Source organism: Tenrec ecaudatus, chromosome 4 (genome assembly GCF_050624435.1).
Source record: "Tenrec ecaudatus isolate mTenEca1 chromosome 4, mTenEca1.hap1, whole genome shotgun sequence".
NCBI classification, from domain to species: domain Eukaryota; kingdom Metazoa; phylum Chordata; class Mammalia; order Afrosoricida; family Tenrecidae; genus Tenrec; species Tenrec ecaudatus.
In genome coordinates this window covers 42,483,384-42,506,978 of record NC_134533.1, presented here as the reverse complement: position 1 = coordinate 42,506,978, position 23,595 = coordinate 42,483,384, and positions in this window count along the sequence as shown.

Here is a 23,595-nt window from a genome sequence, read left to right as displayed (position 1 = left end):
TAGTGACCCCATGTGCAAGAGAACAAACCACTGCTTGGTTCTGTGCTGTCCTCACAATTATTCTTATGTTTGAGTTCATTGGTGTAGCCATTGATTATGCTGATCCATCTTGACAAGGTTCCTCTTTTTCCTGTCCATCTAGTGTACCAAACTTGATGTCCTTCTCAGTGAACTGGCCTCTCTTAACAACAGGTCCAAAATACATGATCTTAAGCATCCATCCTCACTCTTGCCTCTAAGGAGCTGCCTTACCTCTTTCCAGACAGACAGACAGACACACACACACACACACAATAGAGAGAGAGAATATTTTAAACATAAATGTGTGCTTAATTTTAATTATAGGAAGTAAACAGACACGTGTCATTGTGGTCAAGTAAAGATGACTGGGAGGAGGTATTATCTGAGAAAGGTCTTGAAATAAAATTAAATGTAGAAGAAATTTCCAGATGCATAAATAAGTTCAAGTCCAAGGTAATATATATTATGAATGATTTGGTGGGTATAGATTATGTGCATTTGGAAATGTTTTCCAATTTACTTTAGCTCTAGAATTATCTAAAAAATATATTTCTAGAACTCCAATAATAATAAAGGAAGAAGTTCAAGTTGCAATAAGGCATTATCCAGGAATTGAGGGGTTACCCATTGGAATTTTTCAAATGGCTGATGAAGCACTGGAGGCATTCACTTGTCTGGGCCAAGAAATCTTGAACACAGTTACTTGGTCTACTGACTGGGCGAGCTCTGTATTTGTACACATTCCACAAAAAGACCCAGTAGAATGCATAAATCATTGGACACTGATATCATATCATATCATATGCAAGTAAAATTGATATCATATGCAAGTAAAATAATGCTGAAGATCATCCATAAAGGGTTGCAGCAGCATATTAGCAAGCTGCTGCCAGAAATATTTTCTGGATTCACAAAAGGCTGTGGAACAAAGGATATCATTGCTGATGGAAGATGGACCTTGGCTGAAATCAGAACATAGTGGTTAGATGTTTACGTTTGTCTTATTGACTATACAAAGGCATTTGATCATGTGGACCATAACTAACTAGTAACAGCCTTGAGAAGAATGGGAATTCCATAACACTTCATGGTCCTCTTGCAGAACCTCTACATAGATCAAAAGGCAGTTGTGTAAACAGAACAAGAAAATTTTACACAGTTTAAAATCAATAAAAGTGTGCATAAAGTTGTATCCTCTTATCATACTTATTCAATCTGTATATGCTCAGCAAATCAGAGAAACTGCATTATATGAGGATGCACGCAGTATCGAGAGTGCAGGAAGGCTTATTAACAAACTTCCTATATGCGGGTAACACAACTTTGCTTACTGAAATGGAAGATTTGAAGCACTTGATAATGATGATTGTCAAGTATTAATTAAAATTCAAGGTAAAGAAAACCAAAATTTTCACCACTTGGCCAATGCATACAGCATGATAAGAGGCGACAAGTTTGAAATTGTCGAGATTTTCATCTTGCTTGGATCCTCAGTCAATGCTCATGGAAACTGCCATCAAGAAATCAAAGGAAGTGTTTCACGGGGCAAATATATGGCTTCACAGACTTCTTTACAGTTCTGAAGAGCAAGGATATCACTTTGAAGACTAACATGCCCTGACCAAGTGATGGCATCAGTCACCTTTTATGCATGGGAGAGTTGGACACAGAGTAAGGGAGATAGAAGAACCAATGAAGTTACGTTATGGTAATGGCGAAGAATATTACAAGTATCAGATGCTGTCATAAAAACAAACAAATCTATCTTGGAAGAAGTACAACCAGAATTCTCCTTAGAATCAAGGATGGTGAGACTTCATCTCATGAACGTTGGACATTTTATCAGGAGCGCTAAGTCCTTAGACAAACCATCATGCTCGTAAGTAGATGGGCATAAAAGCTGAGAAAGACTTCCCATGAATTGACGCAGTGGTGACAATCACAAGTTCAAGCACGAGAATCGTGAAGATGATGCAGGATCAGACTGAGATTCCTTCTGGCGTACAAAGGGTCACTAGGCGTCAGACCATTTGATGGTACCTGAAATCAACCACAAAGCCAAAGTAAGAGAGATTGAAACCCCTGAGGAAATGGTCTGTAGATTCAACAGTTATTTTTCACCCATTTCATAGTGAAATCATTAATGGTGGTTCTTTTCCATCCACCAATTTGTACTAAGAAGGTAGCTATAGTATTACTTGTACTATTTTCCTCACAACTACTCATGCAATTTAATGACTAATGTTCATAGTTGTAAGAATAATTAAAATAGTAGATATAAGGTAAGGCACATTTTCCTTTCAGCAATAATAAATGTTTGGTATAAGTTTGTGCTGTATTAGTGATTCTTGGCATTAATCTTATTACTGTGGCACCTGACATACCATGACATATGTATTTTAAATCATGAATATATATTTAAAACATCACAATGAAGCAGATGGATCTAGAGTTGATTTTCAGCTAACTTGGAAAAACACTTGTGACTTGTGGGAATTCCTGAATCTCTACATTTTGATCTTTGGGGAAATGGGAAGGTGTTGGGCTACTAACCACAAGGTCAGTGGCTCAAATCCCCTAACTTCTCCACTGGAGAAAGGTGGGGCTACCTGTTCCTGTAAAGACTTACTGTCTTGGGAACTCTACATGGGATTGCTGGATGGCAGTGCGGTTTCAGTTTGGGGGATCAAGTTTTTAAACTCCCCGATGACACTCTGATTCTGTTTCTTTGATGCTTTGTAACAGGCCTAACCAATTTGACAACACAGGCTTGATTTTATGGTGAATGGGACATATCAGGCTCGCTACTGAGAGTTTTTCTTTGATCTCTCTGGGAGCCAAGAGTCTTCACTCAAACATTGATGGTTCTGTTGGGTGACACTGTACTTCTTTATGTGACTAAGAGCTCATGAGTCTGGAATGTCTCTCAGAATTCTGCAGCTTGCTTATATTCTGTTTGCCCAACTACATCCTTTGTCTTTAAATAACAGCCACCTGGTGTACACATAAAATAAGAAAGAAAGTAAACAAAAATTTTCACAAATAGATCAATAGATACATCATGATACATGGGAGAAAAATTGAAGTTGTCAAATGATTTAATCTTGCTTGGATCCACAACCAATGCACATAGAAGCAATGGTCAGGAGATTAAAGGTTGTGTTGAATTGGGTGAGTCTGCTGTACAATGTCTCTTTAAAGTGTTGAAAAACAAGGATGCTACTTTGAGGCCAAAGGTGTACTTGATTCAAGTCATGGTGTTTTCAATTGCCTCATACACATGAGGAATTAGGACAAGGAATAAGAAACTCTGAATAAAGACATTGAAATAAGGAAGACATATTTATGCATTTGAATTATGGTACTGGAGGAGAATATTGACAAGTACCAAAGTCTTTCAAAAGAACGAAGAAATCTGTTCTGGAAGAAAGACAGCAAGTGCTTCTTAGGTGCAAGGATGATGAGAGTTTGTCTCACATACTTTGGACATGTTACCAGGAGAGACCAGTGCCTGGAAAGAGAGCATCATGCTCGTTAAAGCAGAGGGGCAGAAAAGAGGGGAAGCCCTCAACAAGAGGGGCTGATACAACAGCCTGGAACAAAACAGCAATTGTGAGGATGACACAGATGTGGGCAATGCTGGGCTTTGTGGCACACAGGGCTGCCATGAGTGGGAACCAGCTTGCCAGTACCTAACACCAACAGTAATAAGGAGAGCGGATTAGGGAGGAATTATTGGTCTGTTTGTTGGACGACCACAGGCTTAACATCTTGCTGGCTTCTCTTCCATTCACCTGCCTTGTAACTTCTGAGGCCCTACTGATGAAAGCTAGAGCTCTTTAGAACCATCTAGAATAACCTCTTCATAGACCAGACACTCTGCCAAAGGGGAACATGGAAGTAGCTTTGTTTGAATAGCTATTAAACAGGGCTTTAGAAGTTATTTCATAGCATTTCATTGAATCCTGCACCCACCCTGTATTTGTCCCTTTCACAATCACAGAAAATAGGCTTAGAACAATCAGCAGTTAATCCAAGGCCATACAGAGAGTGCACAGAGAGCTGGGATATGAGATTCTTCAGAATTTCATTTTGATCTTCAAGAATATGGAGATAATTTGTGGGCCTGAGCGGGAGAGAGATTTAACAAAAGAGCCATTCGAAGATTATTTGATACAGTTGTGGAACAGTGAGAATGGAGACCCTAAGAGACAGTTAAAAGGTGAACAGAGTAATGGATGGTTGTATTTCAAGGAAGCTGCTAAGAGATTCACTGTCGACTCCTGTAACTTCACAGCATCCCGGCTTTTTAGGTCAGGGATGTAGAAAAGAAACTCCTGGACCTCCGCACTGTGCCTCACCTCTTTAGATAGTGAAGGAAGAAATCATCCTTTTATTTGTTTTCACACTATTTCATTTTAAGTCACTCATGGTTTCACCTGTCAAAGGACATGCTTTCTCAAAGTAGGTGGAAAAAAATGAATAAAACCTAAAGAGCTCTAAAACATGGAAGTGTTTCAATGGAAAGAGTGTTTTTTAAATTGAAGAAAGGAAAGGAAATCCTAGCAACATCCAAAGTGGAGTCAATACCCCCCCCCCCATGCCGATTTTTGAGATGAACTTTTTCAGAGTATTTTACATATCACACGGTCACCAGACAGAGTAATGCAGGAAATGGGAAAGCAGGGTCAAGAGTGTCATAGCTAATGGGTGTGATGCCCTCACTCTTCATGAAGGGCCCATCGGTTTTTCGCTCACACAATAACCACCCAGTGGGGGCGTAAGACAGGTGAGCTGCATCCCACACAGCTGTTAGTGTGCAATTCTAATCACACTATTAATTTGCGTATTTAGACTATAAGATCCATAAGGGCACTAATGAAATATTGTTTGTTCATTGGTGCATTCCCTGATGCTGACAGTGCCTTATACCTAATTGCTACCTTGTAAATATTTATGATATAAACATTTAATAGCTGTACTGCAATGGCTCCTGGATGGCACACATTATTTGATCTTGACTGGTTACGCAGAGATTGGCAGTTCAGAACTACCAAAGACAGAGTAAGAAAAGGCCTGGTTGTACCTGAGTATAACCATACATATATGTAGGTTTGACAGAGCATATTTGTATATGTGTATTTACTTTTGCTAAAAATAGATCCATTAACGTGGCAAAGCATACAGGGGACAAAACTATGCAAATTTCTTAAATGTAGCTACACACCTTAAGAGAATGAATGGCAGAGCCTCAGACATAAGGACCCCAGTTGTGGAGGATGCCAAGATCAATTTTCATAGTCAGCGAAGACAATGTTCTACATCCTACTTGGTAAGTCGAGACTGAGATCTTATAAGCTTATGAGCAGTCACTTAATTCACAACTATTGGATTTTCCCTGTCTGGAGGAAGGAAAGTAATGGGAATTGAAGACACATGGATTGGACAAGTGACCATGGAAATGTCAGTCTCTTCAACTCTGAGATAAGAAGAAGTGGATGTTGCCCAGCTCCTACTAATAACAGCTTTGAAATGAGTCACATTAGAAAGCCCTAAATAGAGTGGTAAAATGTGCAACAAAACACAGAATCAAAGACCAGGCTTACTAGTCAGACAATGTCTGGCAGAATCCCCAGGACCATGACCCCAAGTAACTCTTCAGATCTTGAACTGAACTCACCCCTGTGCAAGACTAATCAACTATTTAATATCAGAAGGATTAAAAAGGCGACATCCACCCAAGAGCAAATTTAAGAGGATCTGGCAAGTAGGAGGAATGAAAACAGGAAACAGGGGGGAAGTTGAATAAGTGACGGGACATTGAGGTAGTTGCTGTTGCTGAGATGAAGCAAAATGTGTATGCATTGCTGAATGTGAAATTGATGACCTTCACACAACTCACAATAAAGAATTAAAAATAAAATTTATCAAACGGCCTGGTTATCTGCTTCCATAAAGTTCACAGCCCTGAAAACACTGCGGAAGAATTCTACTCTTTAACACATGTGGTCACTATGAGTTGGAATTGACTCAATGGCCTAAGACAGTAACAACAAATATATATAGTTCAGGCAAATTCATCCAGATTTCCTGACTTTCAAGTAAATATTTGGGCAGTGCAGTGGGAACTCAGAAATCTGTTCCCATTGGTTGATTTTACCTGAAACAAGAAAAATTGCCTTAATGTTCAACTGCTATGATCACCAGATGATATTAGGTATTTTTGATTTTCAGATGCTTTCTATTTGATAAAGATAATTGTTATTTAATAATAACAATATATATTTAATAATAACTAACACTTATAGACTGTCACGTACTGTTCAAAACTTTATATGTATACATGATAGAAAGCTTGACATTGTAACTATTCTTAGGTGTATAATTTAGTGACATTAATTACATGTATCATGTGCTACTACTGTGGCTGTTGATTTTGAAGAGTTTTATGGTACATCATCTCAACTATCAAGAGCCTCGTCAGCAACAACTCCGTGTTTTCTCCTGAAACCCGCTGACACGGAGTAGATTTCAACTCACAATCACCATGTGTAGGGTTTCCGGCATCGTTAAGTCTACAGGAACAGACAGCCTCGTCGTTCCTCTGCGGAGCACCTAGCAGGTTCAAATGCCTGCCCTTTTGTTTGGTAGCTCTGGTGAAGGAAATTTACTTGATATTGCTCCTCTATTCATGTATTTGCAACTCCTACCAAATGACGGCGAGGGACCCTAAAGATAGGGTGCATGAACCACTAGTAGAGGGGATGCATCCATTTTACCATTCCATTAGGTGTACAAGTGAGTCTCACAGAAGCAGGAAGAGAGAGAACCCCATGGTCATCCAGAAAACAGTGCTACCGTCGAAGCCCAGGAGCGATCCCTGTCTGAATGGCAGAGGCACCAGAGACCCCAGCACCGAGTGTGTTGGACAAAGGAGGGCCTGCAGCTGCGCCTGTGGGGCAGAGGGTTTCCTGGCCGGTGGGACTGGGCAGAGGCCAAGGGCCTCTGTGGTGGAGAGGTTGAGGACCAGAAAGAAGAGGTGGTGTCGACAAAAGAACTGTATTCTTAACATTGTCTAACCCTTTCATTGCCCTCATAAATCCCTGAATCGTGAGTTTTGTCTGTGAGTTCCTGTGGCTCTCCCAACACATTATTGAACTCAGCCGAGAAGTAGAGTGCTGTGGGAAGGATGGCTGGTGTCAGAATAGGGTAAAAAGAATAGGGGTGGACACTGTCTGATCTCTGACTTGTGGCAAGAGGCTTTGAACTGGCGTGGAGTTAGAGCAGCGGTTCTCAACCTGTGGGTCGCAACCCCTTTGGGGGTCTAATGACCCTTTCACAGGGGTCACCTGATTCATAATAGTAGTGAAATGACAGTTATGAAGTTTCAACAGAAACAATTTTATGGTTGGGGGGGTTCACCACAACATGAGGAACTATATTAAAGGGTCGCAGCATTAGGAAGGCTGAGAACCACTGAGTTAAAGTTTCTTTGTGCTTTGTGTAGCAAGAGGTCAGATGTGGCCCTCATTCTATTTTCTAGGTAGTCCAATGCATAACCCAGGGCCCCACCCTATAAGCATTGGTATAAATTCCATTCTGATTCATAGAGACCCTATGCAGGCTTTTGAATATGGGAGTAAACAGCCTCATATGTATCCGTCAGAGCAGCTGGAGGATTTGAACCATCGACCTTGCAGTTTGCAGTCTTATGCATAACTTACAGTGTCATCAGGGCTCATTGCTAGTCCCCAGTAACTACTAATGTTGTCTGCATTTTCCAGTCATCTATATTTCACATAATTAGACTCAATATTGATCCTTCAGTGTCTGACATAGTTAGCTCAGCATGTTTTCAAGGTTTGTTCATATTAAAGCATGCATCACAATTTAATTTCTATGTATGTGACTGAATGATATTCCATTGGATCCCATTAGATTTATCCACTCCTCTGTTGCTGGGCATCTGGGTTCTTTTCAGGGCTTATGGATAAAAAGCTACAAGGAACACTGGTGGGCAGGTATCTGTTTTAATCCTTGTTTTCAAGCCTCTTGGGTTGATTTCTGTTTGTAAAACTGCTGCATTGTGCAGGAGCCCCAGTGGCATCGGGACTGAGTGCTTGACCGCTCAATGGAAGGTTGGAAGTTCCATTCCACCAGCTACCCCACAGGTAGATGTGACTTTCAGTCTGCTTCCGTGAAAACCCTTTAGCGAGGTTCTAGTCTGCCCTATAAGGTCACAAATACCGAGCTGACTCTGTGGCAAAGGTTTGTTTTATGAAGTAATTCTATAGCGAGCGTTTTGAGAAAGGACCAAACCATTTGCCATAGCATGTGAATGCACCATTTTACATTCCTACCAGCAATGCGCAGGCCTTCATTTCTCTACAGCATTCCCAATATACTAGTTGGGATTCATTTTTTCCGTATTACCCCCCCCCCCGACCACCACCACCACCAATGGTGTGAGGTGATATCCCATTGTGGTTTTGATTTGCATTCTTCATGATTCAGGGTCAACTCCATGGCAACTAACACTAACAACAATGACTAAAGCAACTATGAGCCAAAAGGTTGGCGGTTGGAATTCACCCAGAGGTGCCTCACAGGCAGGCTTGATAAGCTACTTCAGAAAGGTCAGAACGCTGAATACCTCGCGGGGTGTTTCTCCTTGGCATCCTTGACTCTGCCTTGACTAGTAATGGACTTGGTGGTGATTAACAACAGTAACTAACGACACGGAGAAAACTCGTGGGTCCTTATTTGCCATTTTTATATCTTCCTTCAGTGAAATGTCTATTAAAATCATTTGCCTATATTTATTTGGCTGCTAATCTTTTTATTGTTGAGTTTTTATGCAACATTTAATATCTGATTGGTCTCTAGCTAACTGAATAAACATCCATGACCTATAATGTTTTATTTTTCTTTAAAGGAAAAGGAGCATTCCTTTTGTTTAATATTTCCCTTTACTATTTTATTTTTAAGACTCCAAACAGTCTCTCCCTCTCTCTCTCATATATATGGTGAAAGATTGCAGAGCAAATCAGTTTTCAATACAACAGCTCATAACGTTTTGTTTCATGACATTGACTGCTTTATTCCAATGTAATATCACATAGCCTACTTTTCCCTCATGTTTCTCATTCCCATTTCTCTTTCTTTTTTCTTCTACCCCTTCTGAACTTGGTCTTTGGGCAAATGCTGTCCCTATGATTTCAAACGATTGATGATTCTAAGAAGCGCTTACCTCCTTATTGTTACTGTTTCCCTTATGTAACTTTGTGAAGTGATGGGCATGAGTTCAAGTCTAAAACTGAAGAGTGATGAATGGCCGCTGCTATGGCATTACATCAGTCTCTATGCAGCCAGGAAGCCCGGTCCTTTTAATGATTCTCAGTCCTGCTTCACATTTTTCCTCTCCTCTATCCATCAAGTCCATACTCTTGGAGACTGAGGCTGTGGGAATGGGCCGTCAGGCTTTCTTAGACAAGTGGGCGGGTGGTTACACAGCTGACATGCTCTGATACCTCCCCGCTCTCTTCCTCTCCCTCCATTCTGCTGTCACTCGTGTCTGGCTTCTACTGGCAGCTCTAGCAGCAGCAGCAGTGTGGCAATGGCAATGGAAACAACCAGGAGCCAGGAGTTCATAAGGTTTTAATATGTTGTCTGCACAATGTCCAAATCATAGTACATCCTATTTCACAGACTGTATCATGGATGTTGTGACTGATTAACATGTCAAGTACATATTAAGTGCACTTTTAATTCATCCTAATTTGCAAGGCAATGCTATAAAGCATCTAAATTTTTAAATTTAAAATAAAATTTAAAATAAAAATTTTAAAGCATCTAAATTCTATAGGATTTAGAAATAGAATCAGATGAAACTTGTCTTGGGTCTCACATCTTGTAAGGGTTCAGGAAAGAACTGAAACATATCATTGGACATTTAGATTCACTTTAGCTATTGTACTTGAATGGTTTGGACTGGATTGTATGGTTTCTTTTTAAAATTAAATTACATTTTTTGAGGTTCATTAGCCTTTGTGAAAATATGCAGAAAGTTACCATGAAAAATATATATGATTTCATCAATTGGATGATCTAGAGAAAAGGAGGCAACAAAATCCAGGGGTCTGCGAGGAGCCGCGTTAAGAAAAGTCCTGAGTTAAGAAAAGTCCTGAGCCATGAATCCCTCTCACCAGGAGTGCTCTGAGATATGGGCTGGGTTATTTGTGTTGAAAACACTATTTTCTCTTTTAGGCTCCAGCTTTTAGCCTGGTTGCTAACTACCACCATTATCACGAGTTTCCTTGTTTGCGCCAAGTTCTCAAATTTCTGTGTTCAAGTTCTATTTGCCCAGGACATTACAGGAAGAGAAACCGTGGGGCATGATGAAAAGCATATGGTGCATGAGGTGGGGAGGGGGGACAGTGAGCACAGCAGGAGGGAGGAGGATTGCTAAATTGAGTGTTTCTAATAAAGGAGAATGGGAGAATATTTGCTGGTTTTGCTCAGGCTGAACTCTGTGTACTACCCCTCTCTCTCACCCTTCAGTGAGGAAAGTGTCTGGTTGTCACCTCTGGCTGTCAGTGGATAAGATGTAAAAGAATTCCAGGGTGGAGGAAATGCATGTACGATTCATGGAAGGGCAGTGGTGGTTGCCAAAATTGAACCGCGTCTGTAAATGCATATTCATGGACCTATCCCCAATTGACTAAATCAGATTCTCTAGGGGAGCCTCCGCTTGCCTTTATGCATGCCCTGTGGTTAGTTACCTCCAGTCAAGGAGGGTCTTTTTCTTTTAATAATGTAATAAGTCCAGTAGGAACTCCTGGATGTTACCGTTATGAGGGTCCTTGACACTCACTGAGATGGACACAGGTAGAGTTTGTGACGGCCCAGAATCCATCCGCCCTTCTTGGTGAGCAACAACCATGTCTCCATTGGGGAATCATCCTTCCCTCCATTATTTGATAAGGATACAGTGCACTGGGCTTCATTGAAACAGTGGGATTATTTCCCTCAAGATTTTGTATAAAGCATAGGTTTCCAAATTTAGTTGGCCTACTCTCCTCCCTCCCCCTTTTTTTAGGTGGGGGGTGGACTGGCATAGTGCCTCCCCAGCAGTTATGAAAGCTTTTGTACTGGAGCCTATAATCCAGCAGAAAGTGTATTTATCTGCTCCTGAAGACCCCTCGATCATTCCAGGGCCCCCAAGGTGGTGTGAAATTACCCACTTTAGTCAAGACTGGTGTAGAGTGATATAAAGACATGGGAAGAGATTAACAGTCATTTGCTATAGCATTGATATCCTTGCTGGGCTGTGTAGACAGTTACAGTGATTGAGGCTCCTGGATCCTCTTTGGTTTTCAACCTTTCTTAACCTGGACTCTTTCCAATGGAGTTACTTTAGACTTTAGTCAAACAATGTCTATGCTTGTCTTTTATGCCAACATTTATATGTGTAAACCGACACTTTTATTTTATTGATAAGATGATGACAATCCAAAGACCTTAAGTGACTTTCTTTTTTTTTGGGGGGGGGGGGATATGTTTTTTTATTTTTTATTTTTTTATTTTAACAATTTATTAGGGGCTCATACAATTCTTATCATAGTTCATACATATACATACATCAATTGTATAAAGCACATCTGTACAGTCTTTGCCCTAATCATTTTTTTCTCCTCTTTTCTTTTTTTACATTTTATTAGGGACTCATACAACTCTGATCACCATCCATACATATACATATATCAATTGTATAAAACACATCCATACATTCCCTGCCCCAATCATTCTCAAGGCATTTGCTCTCCACTTAAGCCCCTTGCATCAGGTCCTCTTTTTTTTCCCCTCCCTCCCCTTTCCCCCCTCCCTCATGTGCCCTTGGTAATTTATACCTCGTTATTTTGTCATATCTTGCCCTATCCGGAGTCTCCCTTCCCACCTTCTCTGCTGTCCCTCTCCCAGGGAAGAGGTCACATGTGGATCCTTGTAATCAGTTCCCCCTTTCCAACCCACTCACCCTCCACTCTCCCAGCATCGTCCCTCACACCCTTGGTCCTGAAGGTATCATCCACCCTGGATTCCCTGTACCTTCAGCCCTCATATGTACCAGTGTACAGCCTCTGTCCTATCCAGGCCTGCAAGGTAGAATTCGGATCATGGTAGTTGGGGGGAGGAAGCATCCAGGATCTGGGGGAAAGCTGTGTTCTTCATCGATACTACCTCACACCCTAATTAACCCATCTCCTCTCCTAAACGCCTCTATGAGGGGATCTCCATTGGCCGACACTTGGGCCTTGGGTCTCCACTCTGCACTTCCCCCTTCATTTAATATGGTATATACATATTATATATATATACATATACACATATATACACATACATACACACACTTATATCGTTGTTTTTTTTTTTTTGCATGATGCCTTATACCTGGTCCCTTGGCACCTTGTGATCGCACTGGCCGGTGTGCTTCTTCCATGTGGGCTTTTTTGCTTCTGAGCTTGATGGCCGCTTGTTCACCTTCAAGCCTTTAAGACCCCAGACACTATCTCTTTTGATAGCCGGGCACCATCAGCTTTCTTCACCACATTTATTTGTTCACCCACTTTGGCTCCAGCCGTTGTGTCGGGAGAGTGAGCATCATAGAGTTCCAATTTAATAAAAGAAGGTATTCATGCATTGAGGGAGTGTTTGAGTAGAGGCCCATGGTCCTTCCTCCACCTTAATACTTGACCTATAAATATAGACACATAGATCTATTTCCCCATCCTCCTATATATATTTGCATGTACATGTCTTTGTCTAGACCTCCATGAATGCCCTTTGACTCCTAGCTCTTTCCTCCATCTCCCTTGACTTTCCTCCTGCCCTACTACCATGCTTCTTCGCCACCTGGGCTAGAGTATACCTCTTCTCTAAGCAACCTTACCCTTGATCATTTCCCACCATGCCTGCCACTCCCCCTTCTCTACCATTTGGGGTCCCATGTTTTTCCCTTGTCCCCGGGTTTGTTAACACCACTTCCTTACCCTCCCTACCCCCCCACCCCAAGTCCCCCCGGAACTGTCGGTCCCGTTGTTTTTCCTCCAGATAGTTCATCCAGCCTGTCCTATTCAGACAGACCTGTGGAGTCACTAACATGCACGAAAACAAGACAGAGGAAAACAAAGCAACAGTATACAACCAGACAACAAAACAACAAAAACAAACCACTGACAAAGAACAGAACAAAACAGTTCACAAGAGAAAAGCTTGTAGTTAGTTCAGAGATCGTTTGCTGGCCCTTAGGAGCGTTTTCCAGTCCAGTCTGTTGGGGCACCACGCCCTGGCCCCAAAGTCCACGCCCAGCATTCCCTGGGGACCTTGCCACTCCATTCTCTTGCTGTTAAGAGTGAAAAACAACAAAAACCAAGACAGTTGCCATAGAATCAGTTCTGACAAGGCAGCCGTGTGTGTCAGAGAAGAACTGGGTGTTCAACGTCTGTAATGTTCAGCAGTAGATGTGCAAACCCTTCTGCTGAGATGCTGCTGCAAGTAATATGCAGGTTAACAAATGGTGGTGTTGGGTCTGGTACCCAGATCACCTTGTTCCAGGGCCGAGTGCCGGTATCCTTCAACTTTTCTGATGCTTTCTAGATTCTCTGGAAAGTTAGACAAATAGGACTAAGAACACTTCTTTCTGTACCACTGTCTCACTTGTAAGCATAATTTTTATCAATTTCTCAAAATATTTCATAGGCCAACAGGCCCTACACCCGGTGCCCTGCCTCTGGCAAGAGCTTATTTTAAATATTTCTAAAGAAGATGCATGCCTTTCTTTCTCTGGTGCACCTGACCCATGTACTGCTCTATGGGAAGAAAAACTTCCTTCTCGTAGCCAACAGTGGTCCACATGTCCTAACATTCAGGTCTTCCTTGACCAGCGTTGTACTAACAGATTGAGTTACTCACACTATTCTAATCCTGAGTACTCCCCACCCCGCCAAGATATTACTAGATACATGATGGAGAAACATTTGTGGCAGGTTTTTTTTTTTTTTTTTGGTCCCTGGAGATGAAGTCTGAGCTGGTTAAAATCTGTTGACAGGAGAGGTAGGGTAATTAAGGACTTGAAAAGTTCCTGAAAAAAGAAAGAATGCTTCCTCTGATCATGATTGTTTCCTCCTTTCACTTACCATTTATTCAGACCACTGTCTTAATAATGGTTTTACACACTTTAGCACATTCTCTGTCATTCCATTTATATTGGGGGGCTTCAAAACCTTCATAGACAATTCCATTATCTTTTAGCTCTTTTTTTCCATGAACATTTTCTTTTTTAAGCATTTTGTTAAGAACTCTTACAGATATTACAATCCATAGTTCCATTAGATCAAGCATAGTTCTAAAATTGCTGCCATTATCATTTTTAACTCATTTTCTTTCTTCTTGAGCTTCTTGATAATAACTCCCTTTTATCCCCTCCCTTCCCCACTCTATAACACCCCAGACCCTTAATATATTATATGTTATTGTTATTATTATTGGGATTTTTTTGCCACACTTACATCATCCAATGTATCAATTCACCTAAATTTCTGATGTTCATTTCCCTCAAGTGGGGTTATATAGTCATCATAGCTATCAGCTTCCCTTTCTCCCTTTCCTCCCCTTTTACTGTACCCTCAGGAAATCATTACTCCCTTTACTGTTTCTGAGAGATTTATCTATCTCGGATTTTGTGCATTGAAAGATCTTGGTTGTACCAACATACAAACACAGTCCTAACAAGATTAGTGAAGTAAAGCTAAGGCCATAAAGTGGGAGGAGAAAGTTAAAAAAATAGAGGATAGTTATGTGTTTCATCAGTGCTCTACTGCACACTGGATTTATTGTCCCTTCCATATGCCCTTTCAGTGAAGGACTGTCCAATTATCTAATAGGTGGGCTGTGGGTCTCCACTTAGTCTATGCTCCTTCGTGTCAGTTGGATTGCTTGCTTTTGAACTTCTGATACCTATTTCCATCAATACCTCATGATTATACAGACTGGTGTGCTTCTTCCATGTGGGATTTGTTGTTTCCCTTCTAGATGATCACTTGTTTAACAACAAGCCTTTAAAACCACAGATACTATATATTTTAATAATAGCTGGGCACCATCTGCTTTCTTCACCACATTTGATTATACACCCATTTTATCTTCAGTGATCACGTCAAGAAGGTGGAGTATCATATATTGCCACATTATTAGAAAAAATACATTCTTAGTACTAAGGTAGGAATTAAGTAGAGGCAAAAGTTCATTGGCTTCCTTATTTTATTTACATTATATATACATACATAGATAACTTCTTCTATCTTTATATATTTATACCTTTACAAATATTTATATACTTTTTACTTCCTTATTGTTTCCTCCATTTCTTTTTCTTTCCTCCCGACCCACTATCATGTTCACCCATCATTTGCCTCTCACTAATTCCTCTCGGGTACCTCTCAATTGATAAAACATCACCAGTGAGGCTGTACCTTACTCATGGTTGATTTCAGAAACTTTGCTATTCCCCTGTCCCTGACATATTGACTCACCATTCCCCTCCCCTCGCTGCCCGCCTGACCCCCACTGCAAACCATTGGTCCCGTTGTATTGATGTCTCCTTGAGATTGCTTGTCCTGTGTGTCTTATGTAGGTAGACATCAAGAAAACAAACAAACAAACAAACAAACAAACATATAAATAGTTCGAGGTCTAATTGCTGACCTTTGCGAATATCCCATAACCAGTTCAGATGAGGTGCCAGGCACTGTCCCAGAGTTAGAAATCTTCTTTCAGGATTCCTCAGAGATTTCATGGCTTTGTTTCCTATTGCTGATCTCTTGGTTTGCTCCCATGTAGGGAGGTGAGACCTGCCATACTCCCAGCACTGTATCTTCAGCATTGTGATCTAGGGCGGAGACGTCATGTCTAGAGCTGGGACCAACTCTGCAGTCCTCTCTGTGAACTAGCTGCTCTGAACAGGAATGTCACCCTCAGGTCTTGGTGTGCCAGAATGAGGTCTACTTTCTCTGTATTTCACTTACATTACACACTATCAAATTCTCCCATCAACTTAGGAAATAGAGGAGATACTTCTAGACTAGAAAGATTAATGTCATATCTGTCTTGATTACCTAGTGATGTTGTAGGGCAAGTGCTCTAAGTGGGCAACTTTATATCTAAAATCTGCAGACCTTGGAAACTTCTGCAGACTTACGCACTGGGAGTCAGATAATGAGAATAATGAAGCACAAGAGGCAGGGAGAAAGGGAGAGATAGGAGGTTTATTTATAAGAGAGGCAGAGGGAGGCCACATCCTTAAGGAAAAATCACTATAAACTAATTGAACTGATTGGCTGACCACATCAGATCATATCATGGAATATGATTATATTATTTTTCATTATGGAAGAGCATATCCCAGTGTCTACAAAATTACTTGGAATTATAGCCTTGTCATGATAGTGGTAGTGTTGGGTAGAAATAGTGGAGCAGAAAATTAAAGGGACATAAGTTAAATATTATAGATTTTACTTAAGAGATACTAAGTTGTTCATTTATTCATCAGAACTTCTCTTACACACCCATGTACCTACGTCCCAAATGGAATAAAACACAGCACTTACCCTCAAAGAGCTTGCTGTTTCATGGAATCACTTTAGGTATCAGATCAAGGAAAATGAAAGCTTGCTATCCTTCTTACTGGGTCTGAATCCTGCATCTCTGGTTTTTTAGACTTGAGCAAAAGTGTGCCATATTGCCTGCCTACACTAGGCTTCTTCAGTGTCTTGACATCTGACCTATTGACCTTGTATTTTTAAGCAGCTGCAGTCAGCAGCCTGTTGCCTCCTAGCCAATACTGAGATCATCAGCCCCACAAGTTAGGAGAAATCTCTAGCCTAGTGCCTGACTCAAAGACTTAGAACCAGCCCAGACTGGACTTGGCCACTTTTACAAATGTGCTTGCTATTTCTTTGATATAAATTTCTTTCTCTACATATTTATCATTGACATTGCTTCTCTAGAGATCCTATCCTAATACATACACCACTTCCAACTAATATTAATAATATTTTATCTACATTTACTGCAGGTCTTGGCTCATAGTTAATTCTCAATTAACGACAGCCATACAGACTTGCTCATAGTGACAGAGTATAATTTACCTTGTGCGTTTCCAAGGCTGTAATTTTCCTCCATTTTTATGTGTTGTAAATTGTCACTTCTGTGTGTTAATTACAGAGGGTTAATTTGGGGTGTATTTTGAGTCACAATCTTACACGAGGGTGTGATTCAAGTACTATCCCCGTACTAAAGTCATATCCTCCACAAGATACACCCTTGCTTGCATTGCATCTTTTTCCCAAGCAGAGAAAGGAAACAAGACGTAAGCCGAGATGATAAAGTCGTCCCTGCCACCGAGAAAGGTGAGCTGGGTGAGGTGTTGCTTTGGGCCCAGAATTCCTGAACTCATGACCTACTAGACCCCGGGAAAGACGGATACGAAGACATCTAGTGTTCTCCAAGAAATTTGGAGCCAACAGATATTAGAAGGAGATCAGGATCTTCCCTCAAGCTAACAAAAATGTCTTTCCCTAAAGCTGGCAACCCGGATTCGACTTCTAGGACAATCATGTACATGCCCGGTTTTAAAAAAATCATCATTTATTGTTCCACATTTTTATTAGAAAGATACGTACAAATTGTCTGTCAGAGGCTAAAATTACTAACATAACTGAGACTAAAGAATGGATGTAGAAGTCATCCAGATTCCCCGCCTTGGGGGTTGCTCTCCGACTCTAGGTGGTCCATCTCCCCTTCCTGCACACAAGCACCTAGCTCCTTTCCTACCTGCAACAGACCAGTGAGGGACACTCCAAAGAAGCTCTGCTTTCACATCACAGACCTCTTAAATACCCTCTGATCTTTATCTCTCCTTCCTATTTTCTTCCACTTCTCCATCTTTTAATTCTTTCTCTCTCTCTTGTCCCTCATCCTGATGTCCTAGGGAAAGCCCTCCTCAATCCAATTAAAGTATGGATTACATTGGTAAAGGAGGGCTTGAAAAATCCTACTGCCATGTCTCAATATAGTGCTCATCATGTAGGAAGTCAGACAGAGGACCCAAGAGATAAACCTCTAGCTATCTTCCATAAAAGATACCATAAATTGGGGGGAGGAGAATCCTAACATAGTAGCATGATAGAAGTCGAGGATAGAGCTTAAATTTATATTAATCTTGCTTTAAAAGTCTATAGGAGGGTGATTGGTCATAAAACAAAGACTTCGGTGGGGCAGGGGGCTGGATGTTTGGTTTAGGTCTTTCTGATGAACATGGTGCAGCAAGCTCAAAGTTTAAAATACTTTAAATCTAAAATAAAGTAAGTAAAAATTAATAGCATGCAAACAAATCATCTAAGTACTTGCAATTCTGAAACAGAATTCTGTAGAGGGAATGTATCATATAGATCTCATGAAAATAAATGAAAAATAATGTTATTTATCATAAACTAAGTGGGAGAGTATATTGCGTACCACAAAGAATGCATCCTTTTCCCTCTTCCTCATTCTGTGATGGAAAGCACTCAAACCTATTATCATCCAGGGCCCTTGATTTGGAAATGATCCATAAACTATGAAATATTAGTGTGAGTGAGCATACTGGTGCGATGGCCATTCTGGGATATTAAAATGCCATTGACATCCATAACTACCAATGTATAAAAATAACAGATGCTAATGAAATGACCTGAGTGCTGAGAGCATGCAGTTTGGCCCTTGTCTGGGTTTCGCTTCATGAAATATAGGCCACTCACTTTCCGTGCTTACGTCAGGCTGTTCAGGAGAATGTGCACTTCATTACACCGCTGCTGTCCATCAAACCTTCCATGTCTGAAGAATATTAGGGGGAAACAGGGCCTTCTGGTTTTGCCTTTTTGCAGGCTTGGAGCGTTTTGAGTAATAGAGTTAAGATTTTAGACTGAGGAAAGGTTCCATGGACCAAGGCAGTTTTATTTTCTTTCTTGCCTTTATTAATGATCAAACTTCAATAATAAATTCCTTGTAATGAGCTTACTAGCAAACGAGTGCAATCTAGGTTGAGGGTCATGGGCTGAGGCTCAGAATTATAGCTATGAATTTTAAATTATGGAAAATCGTTGACCTGATTGGAAAAGGTGGCATCTTTTGGGTAGTTTTGCAAGCACTTATTGCACATTTCGTGTATATATGCATATCATTATCTCAAGGAGAAAGAATTATTAGAAATAGATGCTACAGAATTACAAACTACAGTTCTTGTTCATAGAGAAGAGAAAACACATGTGGATTAAATGGTGTGTGGACAGTTATAGCGAAATGTATCATTGCCTGCTAAATAGTATCCAAGTACAAATGGAATACATAAAGCGAGGAGACAGGAGTGCTAAAGTCATCAAGAGGCAAGCAGATGCATAAGCAAAAATCATGAACAGATAATTGACAAAAGTGTAAGCATTGCTCAGTTCTAAATATGAGTGGATGATTTTCCTCTGTAGTCATCACGGGCACGTACATTAAGGCAACACCACTAGTTCTCTCTATCAAGGTGACAAGTTTTACTTTTTATTTTTGAGAAAAGTAATGTATCTTTTCCATGGCCTGTTGGAGAGTTGCCTAGGCAATAGGTACCAAACATTGTCAAATATTTACACCTTTTGACTCTGGTTATTCTGATTCCGGGAATCTTTCTCCTAAAGAGATTGCTAATTTCTAAATAAAGAAAGGGCTTTTTGCAGAAAGAGGTGCATAACAGTGTTTCTTTGAATAATGAAAAGTTAAAAACAAATTCCTGGTTTCAGGGAATAATTACATAAATTACAGTAAATCTACTTAAGAACGGATATTTGCCGAGTATTTATTCTGTCCCAGACACCAATCTAGACAGTTGTGGTGTTTTACTATATTTTATTCCCATAGCTATATTAATATTTCTATTTTACAAATGAAGAAACTGAGGCATGAAGAACATGAATATTTGAATACCTTGCCCAAGGAAATCTAAGCAGCAAGTGACAAGGCAAGAATGGAAACATAAGTGAATAGATGATTGATAGGTAGATATAGATGATATCAATATAGGTATATAGTGCTGTGACGCTGGAAACTGTGCCACCAGCATTTCAAATACTGCAGGGCAACTCATGGCAGACAGATTTCAGCAGAGCTTCCAGATTAAGGCACATAAGGAAGAAGGAAGAGGCAGTCACTTCTGAATACCAAGTCCTAAAATCCTGATGAATCACATTAGAACACTGTTGGAGAAAGTACCAGAAGATGAACCCCTGCCGCAACAATGGCCTCACACACAGCAAACGCTGCAAGGATGGTGAGAGGATGAGGGAGTAGTGTTTCATTCTGTCGTTGTATGTGGGATCACTATGAGTCCCAAAAGGCTGAACACACACACACACACACACACACACACACACACACAAAATATGTATGTCTATATAGAGAGAGCTGTGGTCTACATTTTGATGGTCTTTAAGGCCTTCCTTTTGGTTCCCACAATTCTCATATTTCCCACTGCTTCATGACATGACTATTTCTAAACCATCTAGAATGGCTCCTTACTAATCTCATACCCTCTGCTGTTCCCTATTCACAAATATCAAGCAAATTATATATGTCTCCGCTGCCTTTGTTTAGCCTCTTTCCCTGCTTTCACCCACTGTGGACTTCCTCACAGCCCAGCATCAGTTCTAACTCTCCTAAAAATCTTGTTATGGTTTCCCCAGCTTATTCTGAAACTCTGATCTGTGACACCCACTGCTCTCCCACCCTCTATCACCCACTGTCAACAAGTCAATTCTGACAAAGCAATGCTGTAGGACAGAGTAGACCTACTCCATAGGGTTTCGGAGGGAAACCCTCAGAATCTCTACACGAATAGAAAGGTTCATCTTTCTTCTCTGTGCTATGATAGATAACGCCCCACAATTTACCCCTGCATCCACATTGTGCCACTGACTAATTGCTTCATATGTAGTTGGGTGTTCTTTCAGTTGGCCTCCAAAATCCTGCGGGCAGGAGTTATGATTACATCTCCAAGAGCTCTTAGCAGAGTATTGAGCACAAAGAAGACCCTAACACATTGAATACTTGAAACAGCTTCCAAATTCGATAACAAATCTTAAAAAAGAAAAGGTTTGGAAGGTTAACATAGCGATGAAGGTGAGGAGGGCGTTAACTTGGGGGGTGGTTAGTTTTGCCATTCCCCTTGATAGGAGAGCCATCTCAGAAGCAGGAAGATATTGCCCACACCGCTGAGACAGAACCCCCAGCAGAGCTCATGTGTCTGAAGTGCTGGAGGAAACAGAGGCTAACGCACGGGGACTGTGACACAGAGCCCAGGAACCATACCAAGGCAGAGCAGAGGAGCTGAGAGCATGATGCAGTAAAGCAGAGTGACAGGCAGGTGCGTTGGGCCACAGAGGCGGCAGTCAAGGAGCCTTGCTACTGAAAAGATGAGGACCAGACAGACTCAGCTGCTGGCTGAGAAGAGGGACTGCTGTGGAGCAAAGACTGTATTCTTCATGTTTTCTTACTCTGGTTTGTGGTTACCATTTGCTTCCTTAATGCACCCCCCCCCCCACCCGATGGTAAGCATCGTCTGTGAGTTCTACGTGGCCATCACAGCAGAGTATTGAACACAGCAGAGAAGCAGCATGCCATAGCAGGAACGATTGATTCCAGGATCAAAGGAGTAAAAGAAAGATAGAAGGTGGAAGCACTTCTGATTTCTGTTCATTTGGTCAAGGACTCATGTTGAGTTGAATTCCCCTGCTCCATTGTACAGACAAAGGAGGTGAGATGTGGCCTCTTCACTCTTTCCTCACTTGTTAACCACCTGTGATAAGCAGATGCCACGCCTTTGGCAGCTGAAAGAGAGGAAGGGCAAGAAGCACAGGCCCATGAAAGTGAAAGACTATCACCTTTAATATGGCTTACAGCGCAATGTAAAGAAACCCCAAACCCTCCCAACTGGGCCATTAGAAAGAGTCATGATAAACGGAGAAATATTTGAGGTTGTGAAGGATTTCGTTTTGCTTGGTTCCACAATGTTTACGAAAGCAGCAGCCAAGAAACCAAAGGATGTGTTGCTTTGGGCAAATCTTTTGCACAAGACCCTTTTGAAGTGTTGAAGAACAAGGGTGCAGCTTTGAGCACTAAAGTGTGCCTGAGCCAAATCATGGTATTATTCAATCATACTTAGGACATTTTATCAGGAAAGGCTCCCTGGAAAAGGACACCATGCTTTAATGCTGCAGGTCAACGTAACAGAGAAGGGCCTTCAACAAGCTGCAGTGACACAGTGGCTCCAGCAGGGGGTCCCACTTCATAATGACCGTGAGAATGGTGGGAGCTTAGGCAGTGCTTCCTTCCGTGGCCCATAGGGTCCCTGTGACTCGATGTCACCTAACAACTACAGCACATACTGACATGAACATATGGCCAAGCAAGACTTTATGTGAAAACGAAGAATTCCAGAGCAATCGAGCCTCAACAGCTAAAATAACAATAGACTATTCAATTTACGCAAGATCTTCATGGTAATCCTCATTCACCTGATCATTGCTGAGTAAATAAGATGAGACCCAGAAATATGCCGTTCTTGGGTCAAGTCCTTCAATAGTAGAATTTGGATTAAAACCCAAGATTAGAGATTATTACAGGGGAGCGTCTATGGACTGAGTGATATGGCACTCTTTCTGGCCATGTTTAGATGACTCATGCCCTTCCACTGGCCTCCACCCCACCTCTCTCCACCCCGTCCCCCTGTTTTATCCCCTCTAGTCCCACACATGTCTTACAGCCAAGTCCTCCCCCAAATACACAAGTCCTTAGGTCACCTCTTTTCCCACTGAGGAAGGGAAGAGAGAAAGTTTATTGTATCCCTCTTTCTTTCTTGAGATCTCTGACCCCGTCTGATTTTCTGCATACCCAAGCACAGGCTGCCCTGCGTGGATGTGGAGAATTTGCCCTGCCAAATTCTGCCTCCAGAGTTTTAGATTTTATTAGAAAGAGCTGTAACATTTTGATCACAGTATAGCAAGCCTTCTGACATGAAACCACATGGCCAACTGACTGCTTTTGAACTCATAATTTGACACTTATTTTCCTTTTAAAAATTCATTAATCTTCATTAGGTACCCCACTCTTCACCCAGGTTCAAGGCCCCATTTCCAGACCACCTTCTATATTGAGAACAACAACAATAACAACAAAGAGTTATTTCTTTGCCTGATCGCTTGGGTGAATGAGTACACACAGTAATAAGAGCATGGTTCTAAAAGATGTTTATTATGCAACATATGTTGGAAAATTAAAAAGGCCTGTCACAGTCACTAAGGTGCACAGGCCAGTATCGGGGTTTCATTCGTGGTGCCGCCTGGCGGTCTACCAAAGCCAGAACTTGGCCCCTGATAGCTCAAGTTACCTTCCAGCTCGGGACGGGCTGCTCTGAGACCTGATTGAATGTGGCTTTTCATGCTTTCC